Genomic DNA, 22,430 nt, shown 5'->3' on the forward strand with positions numbered 1-22,430 from the left:
TTTAGCTTGATTTATTTTCTTTTCACGATTTTCATGTTTTCTAACAAAATTAAGCAACTGCGCACATTCAAATAAAGAAACTTCATGTGACGCAATAAATCGAGATACTGGACTTAAGAATTTGAATTTTTGTACAAAAGTTATCATTTGTTGTAATTTTCCATTTTTGATGAGAGCTTTGTACAACCGTTCAAATATAGACATGAATGTATATGGACATTCTTTCATACCAATCGTTAATTTTTGCTGATCATCTATGTCTGGGAAATCCTTTGTGGCACAATAAATCAAATATTTTAATCTGTCTGAATCGTTTTCCCATTCATTAGGAGAGTCATTTTCACAGGGCATTAAAATTAAACGTCTGGCAAATGTCACCGGAATCCACATTTTAAATAATTGATTCCTCTCCTCATGGGATAAATCAAACTTATCAGCAAAGCTCTCAAATATCTCTGAATTTCTACAGACATGGATTTTTACATCATATTTTGGCATAATTTTGTATAATTTTAGCAAATTTTTCCTCACTTTAATTTTGAGTTGGGCCTCTGAAGCTACTAAATTCTCTATTTTTAATGGCCCTTGTACATCAGCTCCTCCTACGTCCACTCATGTCTCCCCCACATCACCTAATATGTCAGTTTCTCGTATGTCAATCATGTCTCCTCCCATGTCCGTTTTTTGTATGTCCGTCTCTTCGTCAGACGCAAGGTCACCTTCAGTTCTTGTTACAGACACGTGTCTTACTTCTTGCTCAATTTCCATATTATAGTCAGAATCAGTATCACCATTTGAAACTATTTCTACACAATTGTCCTGCTTAGACTTCTCTGACACATGACTATGAAATACATCAACCAACTGTAGAATATTTCTCAATTTTTCTTTGTCTCTATGAAAAGATACCAACTTAGAATCTAACTGTAAATTCTCCAATTCACATTCTCTATATAAACTAAGCCACAAAAAATCTAAGTCAGTTTTGTCAGTACCCATAAATTTCAATTTACTTTGCTTAGCAAAAGAAGAAATCATATCCATATTTTGCTTACCTTCAGATTTCTTAGCTTTTGGTGATCGGCACATATTATTCTCAGCTTGTCTGATCTTTGTATTACTTCTGGTGCCTGTCAATCCGTCTGGAGAATATATCAGTCCTCAATCTGTAGGTTCTTTCTGATTCTTGTGACAAAGTTAGTGGATTTCCTGACACGTGAACAACAGCTGTTCAACTCATCTCGTCTCTCCCCCCTTTGTTCAAGTAAGTAATTCACCTGAAAACACAAAAAATCAGGACTGTCTGAGGCTCGCCAATGTAAAAAAATAATTATTTCCTTATATTTTTCTATCGAGGACTTCTTATCAGATGCGATCGATGAAAGTATCGATATCACGATATTCTTATTAAAAAAAATGTATCGATTTATTCTTGAATTGTCCATTGAAAAGAATGATTGCAGAAGATACATAAAATAGTTAAATAGTTACAGAGTGATTGTCCATTTGTCCATAATTAGCTTAATAGTTGAGATTCACCCATTTTTTCTTGGGATCCTGGGTGATAGATTGCGTCTGTCTGTGTCCAGCACGTGTCTGTCAGGATGATACCATGTGTCCGGGTAAAGAACGTGTCTCCTTGGGCCTACATCAGCAGCTGTCTCCTTCACACAAATATTCTCGTCCAGTGTCCTGTGAAATGGCGGCAAGAGCGCGCCCCCTGTCTTTAACATGGGGTTATATAGCCCCCCCATAGCACCTGTTCTTCTACATATGGCACTAAACTAAAAATACACAAATAGCGCATGTCATCTAGAAACCCTAGCACGATGGCTGATGCAATCTTATGCAATGTATGGTACAGAATTCAGAATAAAATGAATATCCATAATTAATATTTAACATGCGGGCCTTCCAAATTTCTGCAGGTATTTTCAGCCCTCTGACAAAAAACCAAGCAATGTGAACTGAGGTCTAAGATGGTAGACATGCAAGAAATAGGAGCATGTTCACACTAGCAAAAAGAAGCAAAACCTACAAAAGACAAAAATATATCTCATACCCTACCATTATTATATATAAATGTAAAGCAAAGTTGCATAATAAATATAGGGTACTTAGTGAACTATTTTTGATCAAAAAAAGTATACAAGCCGTCCCACCAGCGGCAAGGTGACCCTAAATTGGGACGGTATTTTCAGCCCTCTACCCTGCTGAGGATTCTAGATTGGCACTTTTATGCGGACACTAAATAATGTGTAGGGGTGGAACAGGAGGGCTCAGAAGTCCCTTTACGACATCTACCATGGTGCCAAGAAGACTCAGTGACCTTGACCAAATGCATTTTAACTAGGGAAACACTTAGAACATGGCATTCTGTGTTGAAAAAGATGTTTCCAGATAGAAGTATTAGCCCACTCACATCAATATTTTATAACTAGTGAAGAGCGAGTATGTTTTGTTAACCCTTTCGCCGAGTATGCTCGGGCGAGCACCGATTAGTTACAGCTGCTCGGTGTTATGTTTAAATCACTCCCATGTGCATGATTTGCGACTGTTTGACTCCTTTATTACATGTGAGGAATGCAAAAGATACAATCATTCCTCACATGTAATAAAGCTGTCAAACAGTGGCAAATCTTGCACATGGGAGTGATTTAAACATAACACAGAGCAGCTGTAACTACTTGGTGCTCGCCCGAGCATACTCGACGAAAGGGTTAACCGAACATACTCGCTCATCACTATTTATAACCCTTTCTTCCTATCCGGATATTTGCGTGGATCTTTCCTCGGTCGGAGGGCAGTGGAGGATACCCGATTGTTTCAGATTTTGGAAAATGGTGTGATACCTACTTTTGTATCTTTACAAACAAAATCTCCAAATGTGAAAATAAAGTGGTGTGAATACTTGCAAATGCGATCCTTTCTAGTAGCACACAACCCTAATAGAAAATCATTCTCAAACTACACCTTCTTTGAAAAAATGTTCCTTCAGGAAAGGGGACCGGCTCATGTTATTTGTGTGATATATGAGGGATTGGGTAGAGAGGAGGGAATGGAGAAACTGGCATTTCAGCGAGCATGGGAGAGGGACTTGGGGATTAGTTTGTCCCCCCTTGAGTGGGCAAAGGGGTTCCTCTTCACACATAAGCTTACTAATGCTGAGACTGCACAAGAAAAGAACTGTAAAGTACTTACACGATGGTATCACTACCCATCTAAATTACATGCAATGTTCCCTACAGTTTCAGAAATATGTTGGAGATGTGAAAATGAAGTGGGTTCTATGATTCATATCTGGTGGGAGTGTTCTAAAATTAAAACATTTTGGGAGAAGGTATTTGACAATTACCAACGTATCACAGGTAACAGAGTAACGAGGTCTCCTCAAATAGCCCTTCTGTCAATCCTCCCTTCTTCAATAGGTATACAAAAGAAAGATCTACTTCGATTTTGCTTATCAGCGGCACAGACGGTAATTCCGCGATTTTGGAAATTTCAAACCCACCTAGCATACTAGATTGGTATAAGGAAATGGTGAATCTATGTAGAATGGAAGAACTGTCTGCAGAATGTAATGGAACCAATGACAAATTCAGAAGGGTTTGGAGCAGATGGATTCTGTTTCAGAACTCACCTGATTTTCATAACCTGTTCTAATGGATTCAATAGATGCATGTGAATGTGTTCATAATTAATTACATGGGCATAAGGACCTCCCCCCTCCCCTCTCCCTTGACCCTCTGTTTTTTCTCTCTCTTTTTCTTTCTTTTCTTTATATGGTCTTTTCAGATACAATATAGAAGTTACCTCAACATATAATCCTCTTATTGGAAGTTATTTATAAACACTATGTTGTTCAATGTACTACCATTTGAATTATTATAGAAAAAAAGTGGTCTCATTTGAACTTTGGACATTTTTTATATTTCTATTTTGTCATATTTTCTTCAAAGTCGAATACAATATATTTTTCCTGATTTCCAAAATGTAAAATAAGTAATAATTAATGTTTAATTGATGTTTATTAAAACAAATTGAATATAAAAAAAAAGTCTCAGAAAGTGAAAAAAAAAATTGCCAAATTATTAAAAAAAATGAAAAATAATCCCAAAAAATAAAAATATACTGTACCCATAAATAAATATAATGGAAAAAAAAAAAGGTAGACATATTTGGTATCGCTGCGTCCGTAACGACGTAACGACCTGACCTCTAAAATTGTCCCACTAGTTAACCCCTTTAGTGAACACGGTAAAAAAATAAATAAAAAACTAATCAAAAAACGATGCTTTATCATCATAACGCCAAACAAAATATGGAATAAAAGACAAATGCAAATTAAAATGGTACCTCTGAAAACGTCATCTTGTCCCGCAAAAAAAAGCTGCCATACAGCTCTATCAGCTGAATAATAGAAAATTTACAGTTCTCAGAATAAAGCTATGCAAAAATAATTTTTTTTTCTATAAAATAGTTTTTATTGTGTAAAGGCGCCAAAACATAAAAAAACAATATAAATGTGGTACCTGCTGTAAACTTACTGACCCAAAGAATGACGCTGCTTTATCAATTTTATCACACGCGGAACGGCATAAAAAAAAAAAACAATTCCTGAATTGTTGGTTTTTGTTTATTCTGCCTCCCAAAAATCAGTATAGAAAGCGATCAAAAATGGTCTCGTGCCCGAAAATTGTACCAAGAAAAGCGCAAAAAACAAACTGTCACATGACTCTTTTGGCCGAAATATGGAAAAATTATAGTTCTCAAAATATGGCGATGCAAAAATTAGTCTTTGCAAAAATAAGTTTTTTTTTTAGTGTGTGACAGCTGTCAATCATAAAAACCCGATATAAATCTGGTATCACTCTAATCGCACCGACCCGAAGAATAAAGTCGTCTAATCACTTATACCGCATGAGAAACGGCATATAAAATAAACGCTACGGTTAGTGTTGTGCTAGGTTGTACTAGAGTTAGAGTTTTGCTAGGGTTAGGGTTGTGTTAGGGTTATAGTTGGGGCCGTGCTAGGGTTAGGGTTGTGTTCGGGTTAGGGTTATGCTAGGGTTAGGATTGTGCTAGGGTTAGGATTGTGCTAGGGTTGAGGTTGTATTAGGGTTGGGGTTGGGATTTTTTCAAAAGTAAAGAAAAAAAAATGATGACAATACACTGTGTTCCAAATTATTATGCAAATAATATTTTCTCAGATTTTCCCAAATTACCTATATGAATTGCAGTCATTGTAATTTTCCAGTCAAATAACTATTAGAGTACAATTGAAAGGTTTTTGTACAAACTACCTATGATAACAGTATATTTTTAAAGAAATAAAACACTCAAACTGCACTCAAAATTCATGTTCCAAATTATTATGCACAGCAGAGTTTTCAATCTTTTCATTTTAGTAAAGAACAAAAAAATGGTCATTTTTGAAATTATAAGCATTAGCAGGTTATTACAAACTGAAATCAAACAGTTTTCAACTCAAAACTTTATTCTAGGTGATGTAACATTTGCACATAGGACCCCTTGTTCGAAAGGAGCTTCTGAACTCTCTCGTCCATTGAATTTGTCAGGTTTTGGATGGTTTCTGCTTTAATTGTTTTGCATGAGGACAGAATACCCTCCCAGAGCTGTTGCTTAGATGTGAACTGCCTCCCGCCATCATAGACACTCCTTTTGATGATGCTCCAGAGGTTCTCAATGGGGTTGAGGTCAGGGGAGCATGGGGGCCACGCCATAAGTTTGTCCCCTTTTATGTCCACAGCAGCCAGAGATGCAGATGTGTTATGTGCAGCATGAGACGGGGCATTATCATGCATGAAATGATCTCGATGGTCCAGATGGATGGAGTGGAGGATGGCTGGTTGATGAACATCCCATGCAAACACGGCTACGGCGCCAACAAGGAGGAGGTGGAGTAATGTTTTGGGCTGGAATCATGGGGAGAGAGATTGTCGGCCCTTTTAGGATCCCTGAAGGGGTAAAGATGAACTCCATAATGCATGTTGAGTTTCTCAAACAGCACTTCCTGCCATGGTTCAAGAAGAATAACCGTGCATTCCGCAGCAAGATCATTTTCATGCATGATAATGCCCCGTCTCATGCTGCACATAACACATCTGCATCTCTGGCTGCTGTGGACATAAAAGGGGACAAACTTATGGTGTGGCCCCCATGCTCCCCTGACCTCAACCCCATTGAGAACCTCTGGAACATCATCAAAAGGAGTGTCTATGATGGCGGGAGGCAGTTCACATCTAAGCAACAGCTCTGAGAGGGTATTCTGTCCTCATGCGAAACAATTGAAGCAGAAACCATCCAAAACTTGACAAATTCAATGAATGAGAGAGTTCAGAAGCTCCTTTCGAACAAGGGGTCCTATGTGCAAATGTTACATCACCTAGAATAAAGTTTTGAGTTGAAAACTGTTTGATTTCAGTTTGTAATAACCTGCTAATGCTTATAATTTAAAAAATGACCATTTTTTTGTTCTTTATTAAAATGAAAAGGTTGAAAACTCTGCTGTGCATAATAATTTGGAACATGCATTTTGAGTGCAGTTTGAGTTTTATTTTTTAAAAAAATATACTGTTATCATAGGCAGTTTGTACAAAAACCTTTCAATTGTACTCTAATAGTTATTTGACTGGAAAATTACAATGACTGCAATTCATATAGGTAATTTGGGAAAATCTGAGAAAATATTATTTGCATAATAATTTGGAACACAGTGTATGGCGAATAGTGTTGAGCTCAAGTGCTCGCTACTTGAGTTTGCACTAGGGTCTCGGGTATGCACCGAGTATCGTGGGTTCTCGAGTGACATGCTCGAGTCTCCGCCCCATATGTTTCACGGCTGTAATACAGCCACAAAAAATTTGTGGGGATTGCCTACCATGCACGAGCAATCCCCGCATGTTTTTTTTGGGTGTCTAACAACCGTGAAACATGTGAGACGGGGACTCGAGCATGTCACTCGAGCACCCGCAATAAATGGTGCATACCCAAGTGTCCGATGCAAATTCAAGTAGCGAGCACTTGCGCTCAAGACTAATAACAACTTATTCAATATGATGACCTAATGTTATCAAATTCTGTGTTGTACCTTTGGGTTCAAAATGTTCAGTTTACCCCTCGATAAAATCCTTGAGGGGTCTAGTTTCCAAAGTGGGGTCCCATGTGGGGGGTTTCCATTTTTTAGGCACATCAGGGGCTCCCCAAACGCGACATGGCGCCCGCTAATTATTCAAGCAAATTTAACATTCAAAAAGTCAAATGGCGCTCCTTCCCTTCCGAACCCTGCCGTGCGCCCAAACAGTGGTTTCCCCCCCATACGGGCTATCGGCGTGCTCAAGAGAAATTGCACAACAAATTTTGGGGTCCATTTTTTCCTGTTACTGTTGCTAAAATAAAAAAATTGGGGTCTAAATTAATATTTTTGTGAAAAAAGTTAAATGTTAATTTTTTTCTTCCATATTCCATAAATTCCTGTGAAGCACCTGAAGGGTTAATAAACTTCTTGAATGTGGTTTTGAGCATCTTGAGGGGTGCAGGTTTTAGAATGGTGTCACTTTTGGGTATTTTCTGTCATAAAGACCCCTCAAAGTGATTTCAAATATGATGTGGTCCCTAAAAAAATGTTTTTGTAAATTTTGTTGTAAAAATGAGAAATCGCTGGTCAACTTTTAACCCTTATAGCTCCCTAACAAAAAAAAATTTTGGTTCCAAAATTGTGCTGATGTAAAGTAGACATGTGGGAAATGTTATTTATTAACTATTTTGTGTGACATATCTCTCTGATTTAAGGGCATGAAAATTCAAAGTTTGAAAATTGCAAAATTTTCAAAATTTTCGCCAAATTTCCGATTTTTTCACAAATAAACGCAAGTGATATCGAAGAAATTTTACCACTATCATGAAGTACAATATGTCACAAAAAAACAGTCTCAGAATCAGGGGAATACGTTGAAGCGTTCCAGAGTAATTACTTCATAAAGTGACAGTGGTCAGAATTGAAAAAATTGGCCCTTTCACGAAGGCAAAAACAGGCTCTGGTGCGAAGTGGTTAAGGTATGTTTTTCTCTGAAACTCAGAGCATTTCAGAGTCAAATATACCTGGCTAACATCACAGTCAGAGCCTGATAGATTCTGCCTGTGGTTTAAGCAGCATATGTCTGATTTCAGGTTCCCTTTAATTTTATTGGTAGACAGTACATTTTTAAAATATATGTGCTCTCCTAAATAAAATCAGAGGTTTAAATGGTAAAACTTTAGATATGGATCATTTTGTAACTGAAATTAACATGAAGGGTTAGATTTACTCCAAGTAATGAAAAATTTCAACTTTGTTACCAGGTCTAATGATCCACAATCGCTCTTTACCTGTTTATCGTCTGCTTGAGTGAGGCTTTGATGCATGTTACCAAGATGATAACATTTATTGTATACTTCCTTTGTGTAAAGCTTTCCTTATATATGATCAATGGGCTACCCAACTGCTGGAGTGCCTATTGGCCACTAGAATATGCAGGCATGCAGTGAGGAATCTGATGAAGTGGTGGTCAGGCTTGTACACTGCCACTATTCAGTGTCTATAGGGACTGCAAAAACAGACAGACACTGAACTTTTCAGCTGTTTCCTTTAGCCCTAAAGACATTGAATGGAGCAGCAGGGTGAAAGTGAGAGCACAGCGCAATTTATACTTCTTACTTTGGTTGTGCAGTAAGGATAATTTGGGGGTGGGTATTCCTATTGTAATGATCAGAGGGGTTCACAGTGATCCTATATACCAGGCGAGAAATATTTTAGTGAGATTAAAGGAAACCTGACAGCAAGTTTTTACATACTGAAGTAGTGTCATGTTCCCCCCAAAAATGATACATTTTCAGAAAGATCCAGTGTTATGTCATTTTTTATCAGGGGGCAAACAACACCATTCCACTACTTTAGCATGTAAAAGGCGCTGACAGGTTCTTACTAAGGGGGTTATGTCATAAAAACAAAACAATCACTGTAATGCGCTAAGGTGTTTGCAAAAATATAATGTTTAAAATGTGAACGGCATAACTACAATATAAAATACATTTAAAACATGAGGGTACTTAGCGCACAAATTGGCCAATTTGTGTGTGTCCGCAGGCCACAACAATGTGACTTTTCTCTGAAGGGATCCTGATCAAAGATTTATCAAGCACACATCTCCCAGGCTAAAAGCCTACACATTTAGGCCACGTTCACATGATCAGTATTTGGTCAGTATTTTTTTTTTTTTAAATCAGATAATTTTTTATTAACAGTTTTCAATTACAAAGCAGTACAAATACACAAAGAGACCCCCTCCCCGTCCCTCCCCCTTCATTTCAATTCCATTTAGTGCAAGTAGCTCTATTTAGAACGTTTTGATGTAGTCTTTTAAGGCCCTTGAATTAAGTATCACCCCACCAGGACCGACATTACAATCGTTAAGTGAGTCTGAGAGCCCATGGATTCCTTCATGAGACCCCACAAACACATCACAGCATAAATAACCTTTTCACATGCTCATTCAACAATAATATATCTTAATATAGAAATATCCTATCTCATAGCAGCTCAAAAGTTGCTAATCTTGGAGAATTTAGCCAGGTGGCCCAGATTTTTTCATATTGAAGCGGTTTCCAGCAGGATGGTATAATTAACCTTGTTAATGAATTCTCTGCTTGTAGGCGGAACATCTAACAACCAATGTGAAGCAATCAATTTTCTTGCAGCATACAGAAGTCTAGCAATCGTCATCTTCCAATGTTCATCCACAAATATCTCATCTGCAGAGCCTAAAATGCATATTGGGGTCTCTACGCACTGTCACTCCCATTACAAGATGGGAAGATATTTAAAGGGAATCTGACAGCAGGTTTTTCCTTACTTATCTGAGAGCGGCCTGATGTAGGCAAAGAGAAGCTGATCCAAATGATGTATCACTTAGATTACTGGGTGCAGCAGTTCTCACACAATCAGAGATTTTAGATTTAGCAATGCAGCAGAGCTGAACAAGCTAACCCTGCCCACACCCAGCTCTCCATGTACAAAGGCTCTCTCTCTTTCTCTCTGCTTAGTTGCCAGACTAGTCCAGCAATTTTAATCTCTTAGTGATAAATTCTTCAGAGTTAGTAAACAACAGCAATCTGCTGTCTTCAGATTACATAGCAAAAACCTGTTGACAGATTCCCTAAGACTGTAGTCCAAAACATCTGTAAGCAAGGCCAAGTCCACATCATGTGTAGAATATCTGCCCTCTGTAGTGCACCCGGGACATTTGAAGTCCATACGCAAACCCACCCTATACATGCATAAAGGTGTTTTGTATACGCTATATATAACATATAACTGAAACAATTGTTTAGTTTCACTAAGAGATATTTTGGGGACATATTCCAAAAATGAATCCCACAACTCTTCTGAGCTAGAACCCAGGCTATTTGTCCATTTGGTTTTGGCTTTAAATGGATGTTTTACAGAATATGTTGCTAAAAGGTTTGTATAAATCAGGGATATAAACCCTTTGGTACTTCTGCGACCCTATTACATCTAATACTATATCTGCTTGTATAGAAATGGGGAATAACTTACTTTGAGTCTCAAATGTGTGTAGCAGTTGTAGAAATTTAGAAAACATACTGTGACTAAGGGGTTACTCCTCTTGTAATCGCTTAAATGTTTTAAAAGTATTCCCTTCCAGTAGATGGGAAAGATTCACGAACCCCACTAGCCGCTAATATCTAAAGACTTGTAGGGACAGAAACTCTGGAATGTTCATATTATCCCAGATTCAGGTATACTTTGTTAAGGCAGTGATGTTTCATAGTTGTCTAATTTTATTCCATATCTACTCAATAAGTGCTAATGTAGGATCCTCGTCAAAGCCAGCGGCGAAACGCGCGTCGGATCCGGTCAGTACTCAGTGGTCAGTATTCACATCATGTATCCTTATGTCACCCTCTCTATATACTATATGCTATTATGATAATTAAGAGTTGAGGTGACTGGTTAATCGATGACAACTGTTCTATTCTTACTAAGTCCTTTATAAGTACTACAGTCCCTTATGTAGAAGGTTTTGGAGAGGGGTGGAGAGTGGGCCTGGAGATTCTAGGCACTTAGCACTTTATGCATATGTACTTTACTGATTTATACTCTCTCCCTCTCTATCTATGAAAACCATATAATATTTTATCCTGGAGTACAGTGATACATTGTTAGTTATAACGTCTAAGATAACCAAACAGAGTATTTTTAGGATAATTTCTGGATTGTATTTATTGTTGTATATCCCCTGAGACTGATCTTTTTTGTTATGTGGTCCTCTTCCCTTTTCTTTTGTGTAATTTTTATGTTATTTTAATGATTCTATTAATAAATGCTATGTTTTAAATTATAGAAGCTTCCATGTCATATGTATAGGATTATAGTCTAATGGCGGACATGTGAGCAATTTAGAATTGCATATATTGACAGTGTTCTCATCTTATGGAGTGTGTCAATGATTTCCTTCTGGACATCTGTCAAGTCAGCAGTCTTCCCCATGATTGTGGGGCCTACTGAAACAGACTAAGGGACCTTTTTAATCGCTTAGGAAGCTTTTGCAGGTGTTTTTTGTTAATTGTTTTAAATTACTGAGATAATGACTGTTGTGTTTTCATTGGCTGTAAGCCATAAATATCAACATTAACAGAAATAAACACTTGAAATAGATCACTCTGTTTGTAATGACTCTATATAATATATAAGTTTCACTTTTTGTATTGAAGAACTGAAATAAATTAACTTTTTGATGATATTCTAATTTAGTGACATGCACCTGTATATGCTAAAGGACAGTCCCCACAGAATTATTTATATTACGTTCCCCCCAACCTAGTAACTGCTGACTTTGACAGGATTAATAGTACAACCAGTTTTTTTTTAATCTTGTTAACAAAGGGGGCAAGTTTAGTTGTTCATAGTACACGAGTTTAGAGGAAATTGTGATTCCCAAATATTTAAACTGGGATCCTGTAAAGAGATGTTCACAAAGTCCAAGGAGAGCAGGATCGACTTGTTCCAATTCATGTTTAAGCCAGAGATTTTGGAGATGACTGTCATTGTGCTCTCCAGAGACCCCCGCGAATTTCCTAAAAACAGAAGCAAATAATATGCATATAATGCTCCCTTTTGTTCCTTGGTGCCATATTTGAACCTAATTATCTCAGGTTTCCTACTGTCACCTTGGGTGAGCGAAGGAACATGTGTACAACAACGGGAAGTGGGGGAAGGAAGCTCAACTATTAGGGAAAGGGGGAGTGGAAACCCATAGGCAGATCTGACAATTCCCTGACTCCCCTAATGTCCCTAAATAGGTTCTGCACCTAGCCCAGAGCAGGAAACCTAATCCCTGACTGCCCCTAGCGATAGGCCCTAGGTAGGGAGGGGACGGGGTGAGCACTAGTCAGTCCCCACTGCAACTAAAGACAAAGATGTAAACAGACAAGGGAATAGGGGTGTATAAAGAAAAAAAAGGAAAATTTCAGCCTACCATACATATGCCATAAGGGTCCACCAGTGCATGGAAATCCTTGGTAGCAAATCCAGGGATGAGAAGCAGTAAGAAGTAGATTAGAAAAACTCCAGCACCTTCTCCATATCCATCACAAGAGATGTAAAGTTAAAACGTCCATTTTATTAGTTCCATTAAAAAAGCGTCATATGTAAGGCCGACCTTACGCATTTCGAACCAAACAGGGGTTCTTAGTCATAGGTTACATTGCTGTAGTTAAAAGACATATATATACACATATGGACTAAAAACAAAAGAGAAAATAGGGTGGAGATCAACAAAGAACAGGAAGTTCATTAGTGAATGAAAAACCTCCTGAGGATAATTGCTCAGTAATATGCATAAATTGAATTTATGTGCATGGTATGCTAGCAAATTATGTACACCATTATAAAAAAGTATAAAAAATGTACATTAGATCATTGCGAAAATTGAGACCATTGGGAATGCGAGAGTTATGTTTAAGAATCCATGACTGCTCCTCTGGCTAAGAGAAGCTTGCCTCTATATTTGTCTTCGCACCTTATCTATACCAATAACCTTAAGGCTGTGTGCCCACTATGCGTTTTTTAAGCGTTTCCGCAGCGGCAATTCTGCTGCAGAAACGCGTAAAAATCTCTTGGTAGAAGGTCTACCATGTTCCCCAATGATAATCCGCATGTGCTGAGCACATGCTGCGGAAATTTCCGCCTCGGATTATCATTGCGGAAAAATCCGCAGCACTACCAATAATTTTGCGGGTTTTCGCCACCATTGACTTGCATTGGACCGCATGACATCTGCATCACTGCATCCGCACATGCGGATATTATGCGGTTCAATGTGCGGATGGTACCCGGGTACCATAGTACCTGTAAAAAAATGAATAAAATAAATATACTTACCTTCTGATGGCCCCCGGTGTCCTTAGCGATCCGTCCTTGCTTGCCGGCAGCTCGCGATGGTCTAAAAAGGACCTGCCATGACGTCATTTAGTCATGTGACGGTCACGTGACCTCTGACATTGGCGGTCGCGTGACCCGTCACATGACTAAATGACGTCATGGCAAGTCCTTTTAGACCACCTCGAGCTGCCGGCAAGCCAGGACGGATCGCTAAGGACACCGGGGGCCATCAGAAGGTAAGTATAATATTTATTTTTTATTTTTTACCATGCTTTTACGGTCACACTATATAAATCCATGCTGTTTGCATGGATTTATATAGTGTGACCAAGTTGTCAAGCACTTTCCAAGTGATGCTAAAATCGCTTGGAAAGCGCTTGTCAACCCGCATGCGGAAATGCATGTGAAGAAGGCTTCACTTCCGCATGTCCCTGGCAGGAAAAACGCATGTACAATCCGCATGTACAATCCGCATGCGTTTTTTCTGCCAGGGAGATGCGGAAACGCTCATCATCAGGGGTACACCAGATCATGATGACATCATCAATATATCTGGCGTACCACCTGATGTAAGGAAAAAAAGGGTTATCAAGAGTGTAAATATGAAATAATTCCCACCAAGCTACGTATAAATTAGCTAATGATGGGGAAAAAGACGCACCCATGGGGCAACTGCAGGTCTGCAGAAAAAAATCTGTATTAAAGTAAAAAAAATTGTTTTCAAGTAAGAATTGTATCAAATTTAATATAAACTCATATAATTCTTTTGTATAGATTGGTATGGTTAAGGTGATAGGAGATAGATTGTAATGAGAGATGGTGCGGGATGCTAGTGTATAATGACACAATATCTGTGGTAACCCATCTATCATTACATTCCCACTCAAAAGATTTCACAGCAGATAATAAATGCTTCCTATCCCTGATATATCCTGTAGTGGCCAAAACTATAGGCTGTAGTAGCTGATCCATCCATGCTGCAGTTCTTTCAGTAAGTGAACCAAATCCTGCCACAATGGGGTGGAATGGGGGTGGAAATGTTTCTTGTGCAGTTCAGGAAGGGCGTGCAGTATTGGGCACACTGGTGACTCAGTTAATAGATATTCATACAATTTTTGATTAATGAGTCCCTTTTGCAAGCCTCCTCTTAGGATAAAATCCAATTTTCCTTTTACGTGATTAGTTGGATCTTCTGCTAGTTTATTAGGTTTTTACATCCGATAGCATGGAGTTAATCTCTCTGATGTATAATGCCTTATCAAGGATTACAAGAGAGCCACCTTTGTCGGAAGCTCTAATAATAATATTGTCATTGTTTTTTAACAATTTCAGTGCTTGTCGTTCTTTGGTGGTCAGATTATCCGTTGTGACTGATTCGCTATCCAGTATATTTATCACCTCTCTTTCAATCATATTTTGAAAACTGTCCATCCCAGGTGTTCTAGAGGCTAATGGATAGAATAGTGGATTTGGAAACAATGTTGTGAATGAGTCATTTGGCATATCTGTTACAAAATCCGCATTCAAAGATTCCAAAGTTTTTACTGATATTTGTTCAAGTAAATTCCTAGAAAGGTCAATGGGAGGTGCTGTGGGGAAAGATTGATCCACAATGTGTTGTTCTTTATCCCTGTTCACTACAAAGAAATGTCTCTTGACTGTCAAAGATCTTACAAATCTGTTGACATCCGCAATAGTTTCAAATAGATTTGCTCTAGTTGTAGGAATTAATTTACTTCCTTTGCTTAATAACCGTAATTGAGACAGAGAAATAATATTCACAGAGAGGTTAACTACAGTAACCTCCTCATTGTTGATTTTCATTTTAATTTTCTGGTTGGATACCTCCGATTGTTTTGCAGATTTATGTTTCCTTCCCACTCTATGAAGCCCCTGTTTTTTGACAGGTTTCTTTTGGAAATATCATGATTTTCAGCAGGAGACTGATCGGGTGATGATAAGGAGTAATCTGTAAATTCTCCTGTTGTATCCAAATCAGCCTGTGGAAACCCAACTTGTTTTTTCTTATTTGGAGTTTTCAGTTTTGATGCTGGAATCTTAAGGATTGACTTCGGTTTGTGCAATTTCCAAGTGTAAACCTGGTTAGACTCAATCTGCACAATCACGAGCAAATTTTTTTCTCTTCACATCAGTGATAGTTTCCTCCACAGAATTAATATGTTTGGAAAGTTTTTCATTCCATTCTTTAAAATTTGTTGAATTCACATGTTCTTTCAGTGACTCCTGTAATGTGGTTATTTGTTCTTCCAATTTACTCTTAGCCAGAGAAGCTCATGGATTCTTAAACTTAACTCTCGCATTCCCAATGGTCTCAATTTTCGCAATGATCTAATATACATTTTTTGATACTTTTTTCTAATGGTGTACATAATTTGCTAGCATACCATGCACATAAGTTCAATTTATGCATATTACTGAGCAATTATCCTCAGGAAGTTTTTCATTCACTAATGAACTTCCTGTTCTTTGTTGGTCTCCACCCTATTTTCTCTTTTGTTTTCAGTCCATATGTATATATATGTCTTTTAACTACAGCAATGTAACCTATGATTAAGAACCCCTGTTTGGTTCGAAACGAGTAAGGTCTGCCTTACATATGACGCTTTTTTAATGGAACTAATAAAATGGACGTTTTAACTTTACATCTCTTGTGATGGATATGGACAAGACAAGGGAATACACTTAGCTTGAGAAGACACCAGAGAGATCACGCCAACTGTCCTCCAAGGAAACCCCAAGAAGAAGCTAGTCAACTACTAGTACTCCAGGCCTGGAAAGAGGAACATAGAGCTATCATTGACGACTCTCTGGAGACACTGAGAGTTTTTATTTATCAAGCAAGGGTTTGTCAATTAGCAGCAGAAGTTGGAGGTCACTGCTAGGTCCTAAAGGGAGAAAGATATCACTACACTACAGAGATGAGAGGATTAAGAAGACTTCTGCAGAGCCAAGCGCAGTGACCTTCTACAGCTGGATCCAGAACGACTGTCTGTCACACTTGATACGCCCATGACACCTACAAATTACTGCCGCCATTGGCTCAATTGCAAACAATAAGAGTGACAAAGGGTACCCCTGCCTCGTACCCTATACAACGAAACTTGTGCATACATACTACTATTAGCTCTTATTTTGGCTTTTGGAGCCAAATATAGTAATTGTACCTATCTTATAAAGGTGTTTCCGAATCCCTTTTGATGCAATGTGGCCCACAGGTAGAGCCAATCCATGCTGTCAAATGCCTTAGTGGCGTCCAGAGACAGAATTACCCATTGTTCAATGTTATCACCCTCGCTTGCATATTAATATAAAGTCTTCTAAGGTTAACTGAGGTGGATTTATTGGGCATGAACTCAGATTGATCTGGGTGTACTATTTATTTATTTTACTCACTTATTTAGCTCGATTAATTCCACAGCGCTTTAAAGTCTTTTCCAGCATGGAGCACCCATTTACGTCGATCTCGTTGTGCTTTTTTAGAAATTTGCTTGCTGTGTTTTATTAGTAATTTGTTTGCTCATCAGGTCAACCTCAGGTATTAATGCATCGATTCAGTAACCTTATCTCAGGGGCCTTGTGCTCTCAGCCAATAGACCCATTGTGTAGATGGGAAGAGTAGATGCAGAGGAGCTGTCACCACAGGGAGTCTCACATGCAGACCCAGATGATTGGTTAAACCTGAGAAAATATCTCCACTAAAACACACTTAGCTTTGTGGGGGGAGGGGTGAGCTCTTCTGCCCATTCAGGGGGCTGATCCCAGTTAAGGAGAAAAGAAGCCACATGTTTAGTGGGGAGTTGGTGGAATGTCATCGAAGGGAGAGGATCTAATCTGAGGACCTGGACCATGGGTGCATTGATGCCATATGGAGACCAGTACCGACTGGGCTGGTTAAACGTGCTACAGTTGTGGGATATGTCATTAGAATTTAAACTTTCTTAAAGGACTCTGCTACTGGATACCTGTGTTTCCAAGTTTTTATCTGTCGTACAGAGGAGTGTGGACTGAGACCATTGTATTTTGGACAGTTACCTAGAATTGCTGTATTACCTTGGATGTAAGGAATAAAATATTGTTGCATCGTTAACCTGCCTAGGTGATTATTAAAACCCTCAATCTCAAATCTTCACAAGTGGTGGCAAGCGGTGGGATCACCTATCTCTGGACAGAATACCAGGGAAAGTTACTGAGTGGTGACTTGGCAGAAGAGATGGCAGACTCCATCTACAAGAGGCTCAAGAAGGAGGAGGTGAGAGCCCTTTGCTCTGAGAGAGAATTAGAGTGGTTGCTGGATGACAATCGGGCGACCCTAATGCAACGCTTGAACGATTGGGACCGTGAACAACCACATGACGAGGTCAGGGCTGTCATCCAGATGGCAGTGGATCGACCGACTGAGTTGAGACGATTGCTGGACGCGCTAGGAGTGCAGGCCATGGAGACAGAGCGGGAGGCAGTGTTAAGCAAATATTTGGATGTGCATGTAGCAGTACCCCCAGTGGATAACAGGAGAGTGGGGCCCTCATCTTTAAGGTACTGGGATATACTACAGTTCAATGAGGACACCTCGGATATTGATGAACATCTCCGGTTATTTGAGAACCATTTCCTGCTGCATGAGGTGTCAGTCAGTGACTGGCCCAGACTTTTGAGCGTTGGCCTGACCAGAAAACCAAGAGAAGCTTTTAATAACTTGTCTTCTGGGGATCAGAGATGTTATTATACCATTCGGAGTACATTACTAGAGAGATCGCGCCTGAAACCTACCGGAGTAAGTTTCGGGAGACTTACAAGCCCGCTGCACACATCGGGAGTTAGCCAACACATTACGTACGGCATGCACTCAGTGGATAGAAGGACTGAGGGCTCGGTAAGCAGAACATGTCTTGGATATATTCATGCTGAAACAATTTATGTCTAAACTCCCAGGTGACTTAAAAGGATGGGTGGCGGGTAGAAAACCCTTGAGCCTGGATAAGGCTGCAAGATTGGCTGATGATTGGTGTGCTAATCGACCAGGGCTACGTGGAAGTACAGCCCCAGCGAGTCGGGAACATGAGCTTACAGGGAGACCAACGAGACCCATGGACCGGCCAGAGGAGCAATTGTGGTTATTTTGGACGTCACAAAGAGGTGAAGGTTTCCCAAGCCAACAAGTACAGCATGTGTTGGGGCGAGGAGGCTAAGCTGCCATAACTGTGGACGCATGGGACACTTTGTTAGGGAATGTCGGGAATGTTCAAGTCCACATAATCCCCGTCCCCAACCAGTGAACACTGTGCTGCAATGGGGCTGGAATACTGAGGAGGAGAGGATCCCACTACCCCGACCGGAGGAAGTAGAGGCATAAGTGGTACAAGGACAAGTGTCCTGAACTAGGTGGTTCATTAACCAGCATCTGCAGCCGGTCTGGGTAGAGGGCATTGAGGCTGTGTGGCTTTGTGACTTCGGAGCCTCAGTCACATTGATCAAAGAACATTTAGTACCGGGCCAATGTATTGTTCCTGGCAGCCATATGTTAGTCAACATAGCCGTAGGAGAATTTTTGAACATTCTAAGGGCCCGACTATATTTAGACTGGGGTCACCATCATGGAATGGTGGATGTAGGAGTAGTGCGGCATCTACCAGTAGAGGTATTGCAGGATTGGGGTGCCACTGGGCCAATGTTATAACCTGAAGCCAAGGTTCACACTGCGTCAACCGAGAGGGAAAGGAACAATCTCAACATGTCAACGACTAAACCCCCGCCAGCGGTGAGTAATACACAAAATACAAAGACTGTTACCATGAAGGAACGTGACCTGAGGGAGGTAAATTACATCAGGGAGGAGGCCCAGGGACATTGGTTCTACCATCACCATGGTTAGCCCAGATATTGTTCCCCCACAGCACCTATTTACCAGGCCGCCAATTGACCATCCCCCTAGCTGGGTTTCAGCACTCTGTGGTTGGTGGCAATGGATACAAGTTTGGTTCTCATTGGGTATGTGTGGAGTTTCCCAGGACAAAACGAGGATCAGGGGTAGGATATGGAGGACCCTGCGGGAGGGACAGACCCCTGTCCCAGCGAAATAAATAGATTGCTCATCTCAGGGCTTCCTCCAACGTTTGCATGATCTGAAAGATCATATGAGAGAAGCTGGAAATGTCTATTATACTGAGGTACACCATGGTGGAATGGGGACTGTGGAGTTTATTCGCAAGGGCTACATGGAATATGCTTTGTTGAAACTGGATGATACAAAGTTTCGTTCTCATAAATGTGGGACCTCTTACATTCGTGTCCATGCTAAAAAAGTGGGGGAGGACTGTAAGGCTGTGTGCACATGATCCGGAGCCGCTGCGGGTTTGACGCAGGGGACTTATGCAGCGTCAAACCCGCAGCGGCCAGATGTTACAGCATAGTCCACTATGCATCTCTGTGCACCTTCGGATCACCCGCAGAGACTGACATTCGGCGCGTCTTTCCTGACTGCAGCATGTCAATTTCTGTTGCGGATCCGCATGCGGGCTTTCCCCATAGACCTAACCTCTATGAGGAAATTCCGCAGGTGAAAAAAAAAATGGCGCCGCTCATGTGCATAGATGAGTGGAAGCCACTGGCGGCTCTTCTGCAGCATCTGGGCCGCAGGCTGGTACACATCGTGGGTACATACTGCCCATTTACTAAAGACTTTTTCAGCATGGAGCACCCATTTTCGTCAATTTTATTGTTGTGTTCTGTTAAAAATTTGTTGAGGGGGCTGATCCCAGTGAAGGAGAAAAGAAGCGACATGTTTAGTGGAGAGTTGGTGTAATGTTAGTGAAGGGAGAGTGTCACGCTTGGTATGGAGAGAACCCAGCGCATAACGACGGGAAAAGGGATGGAGTCCTACAACGGAGAGTGGAGACCCCTAAACAGATCTAACCAACAAACCCTGTCTTCCCTATAGACCCTAAATAGGTTCATCACTTATCACTGAGCAGGAAACCTGGCCCTAGCTGACCCTAAGGCTAGGCCCTAGGTAGGGAGCGGGAGGGGTGTGCACTGAGTCAGCCCCACTACCAACTAAAGTACACAGAGGGGAAACAAACAGGGGAAAACACTTAGCTCCAATATGACACCTAAGAAAACACGGCAACAATCCACAAAGGAACTCCAAGGTAATTCTAGCCGACTACTAGCATCCCAAACTTGAATATGTATAACACACTATCACCAGCAACTCTCTGAGCAATCTGAATGTATTTAAGGACACAGCAAGGAAGTGCTGATTAACAGCAGAAAGGTGAGGATACTTCAAGGTCCTAAATGGAAAGGTATAATCCCCAAGCAAGGTGAGGATCACCGCTGGATCCTAAAGAGAGAGGAATTGAATCATAAAAGGATCAAGGAGATGTTTGTAAGGACAAACGCAGCGACCTTCTACAGCCGGACACCGTATGACTGTCTGTCAACCCTGACACACCCGTGACAGTAGCCCCCCTTATACGAGTGGTCTCCGGACATTCAGGACCAGGTTTATCTGGATGAGAGGCATGGAAGGAACGAACCAACCTAGAGGTATTCACCTCCGATGCTGAAACCCACATTCTTTCCTCTGGACCATAACCCCTCCAGCGCACCAAGTACTGAAGGGAATTACGCTGAAGACGAGAATCCACAATCTTCGATATTTGGAACTCTAAATTGCCATCAACCATAATTGGAGGCGACGGCAAAGGGGAGGACTCCAGGGGTACCATATACTTCTTGAGCAGAGACTTGTGAAACACATTGTGGATCCTAAGAGCCTGAGATTACTCCAGACAAAACGCTGCTGGGTTAATGACGGCGGTTATTTTATAGGGACCAATAGATCTAGGTCCCAGCTTCCAGAAAGGAACCTTCAACTTGATATTCCTGGTAGACAACCACACAAAGTCATTCACACTTAGGTCTGGACTTGGCGAGCGTTTCCTGTCAGCCATACGTTTTATATCTGTCTCCCATGAGTTTCAAATTATTCTGTACACCCTGCCACACAGAAGAGAGCGACAAAGCAAAACACTTCTCAGGAATTTCCGAAGCCCCTTCACCACTAAAGGTACCAAACTGAGGAAGAAAACCGTATCCACCAAAGAAAGGTGACCTGCCACTCTTGGTGACGATTGTTTATAGCAAACTTAGCTAATGGTAAGTAAGATGCCCAATCCTTTGGGTTCCCGGAGACAAAACACCTGAGGTAAGTCTCCAAATTTTTGATTTATGCGCTCAGTCTGCCCATTCGACTGAGGATGGAAGGCAGAAGAAAAAGATAACTGCATACCCAGTCGAGTACAAAAAGCTTTCCAGAATTTATAAACGAACTGGTCCCCCGATCAGACACCACATTGGAAGGAACCCCGTGAAGCTTCACAATCTTATTAATGAATATCTGAGCCAGAGTCTTGGCATTCGGAAGTGCCGGTAATGCGATGAAATGTACCATCTTACTGAACCTATCCACAACCACCAAAACCACAGTCTTGCCTGCAGATACCGGTAGGTCAGTAATAAAATCCATGGACAAGTGTGTCCATGGTCTACTAGGAATAGGCAGCAGCAGAAGAGATCCAGACGGACGAGTATGCAAGTACTGCAAGCAACTTATGGTCAACCACATCCTGACGCAACCCTGGCCACCAAAAACGACGGGAAAGGAGGTCCACAGTTGCCTTACTACCTGGATGACCAGCAAGAACAGAGTTGTGATGTTCCCCAATTACTTTACTGCACAGATTAGATGGCACAAACAACCTCCCCGAAGGATAGGAGACAGAGGCGTCTCCCTGAGCCTCCAACACCTCTCCTTCCAAGTCAGGGTACAAGGCCGAAATGACCATCCCCTTCTGCAAAATAGGGACAGGGTTCTCATGGTCACTACCACCAGGGAAGCTCCGGGACAATGCATCAGCCTTGATGTTTTTAACCCCTGGACGGAAAG

The 22,430-nt window shown here is 40.6% G+C and overlaps 1 protein-coding gene across 3 annotated transcripts in view; it reads left to right on the plus strand.

Annotated features, from left to right (window-relative positions):
- Nucleotides 1-22,430, plus strand: part of SLC29A4 (solute carrier family 29 member 4) — a 524,342-nt gene that overhangs the window by 191,641 nt on the left and 310,271 nt on the right. The window lies entirely within an intron of this gene.

The sequence above is a fragment of the Phyllobates terribilis genome, unplaced genomic scaffold (assembly GCF_046119375.1).
Source record: "Phyllobates terribilis strain yellow unplaced genomic scaffold, ASM4611937v1 Scaffold_9__5_contigs__length_417890890, whole genome shotgun sequence".
In the NCBI taxonomy this organism is placed as follows: Eukaryota; Metazoa; Chordata; class Amphibia; order Anura; family Dendrobatidae; genus Phyllobates; species Phyllobates terribilis.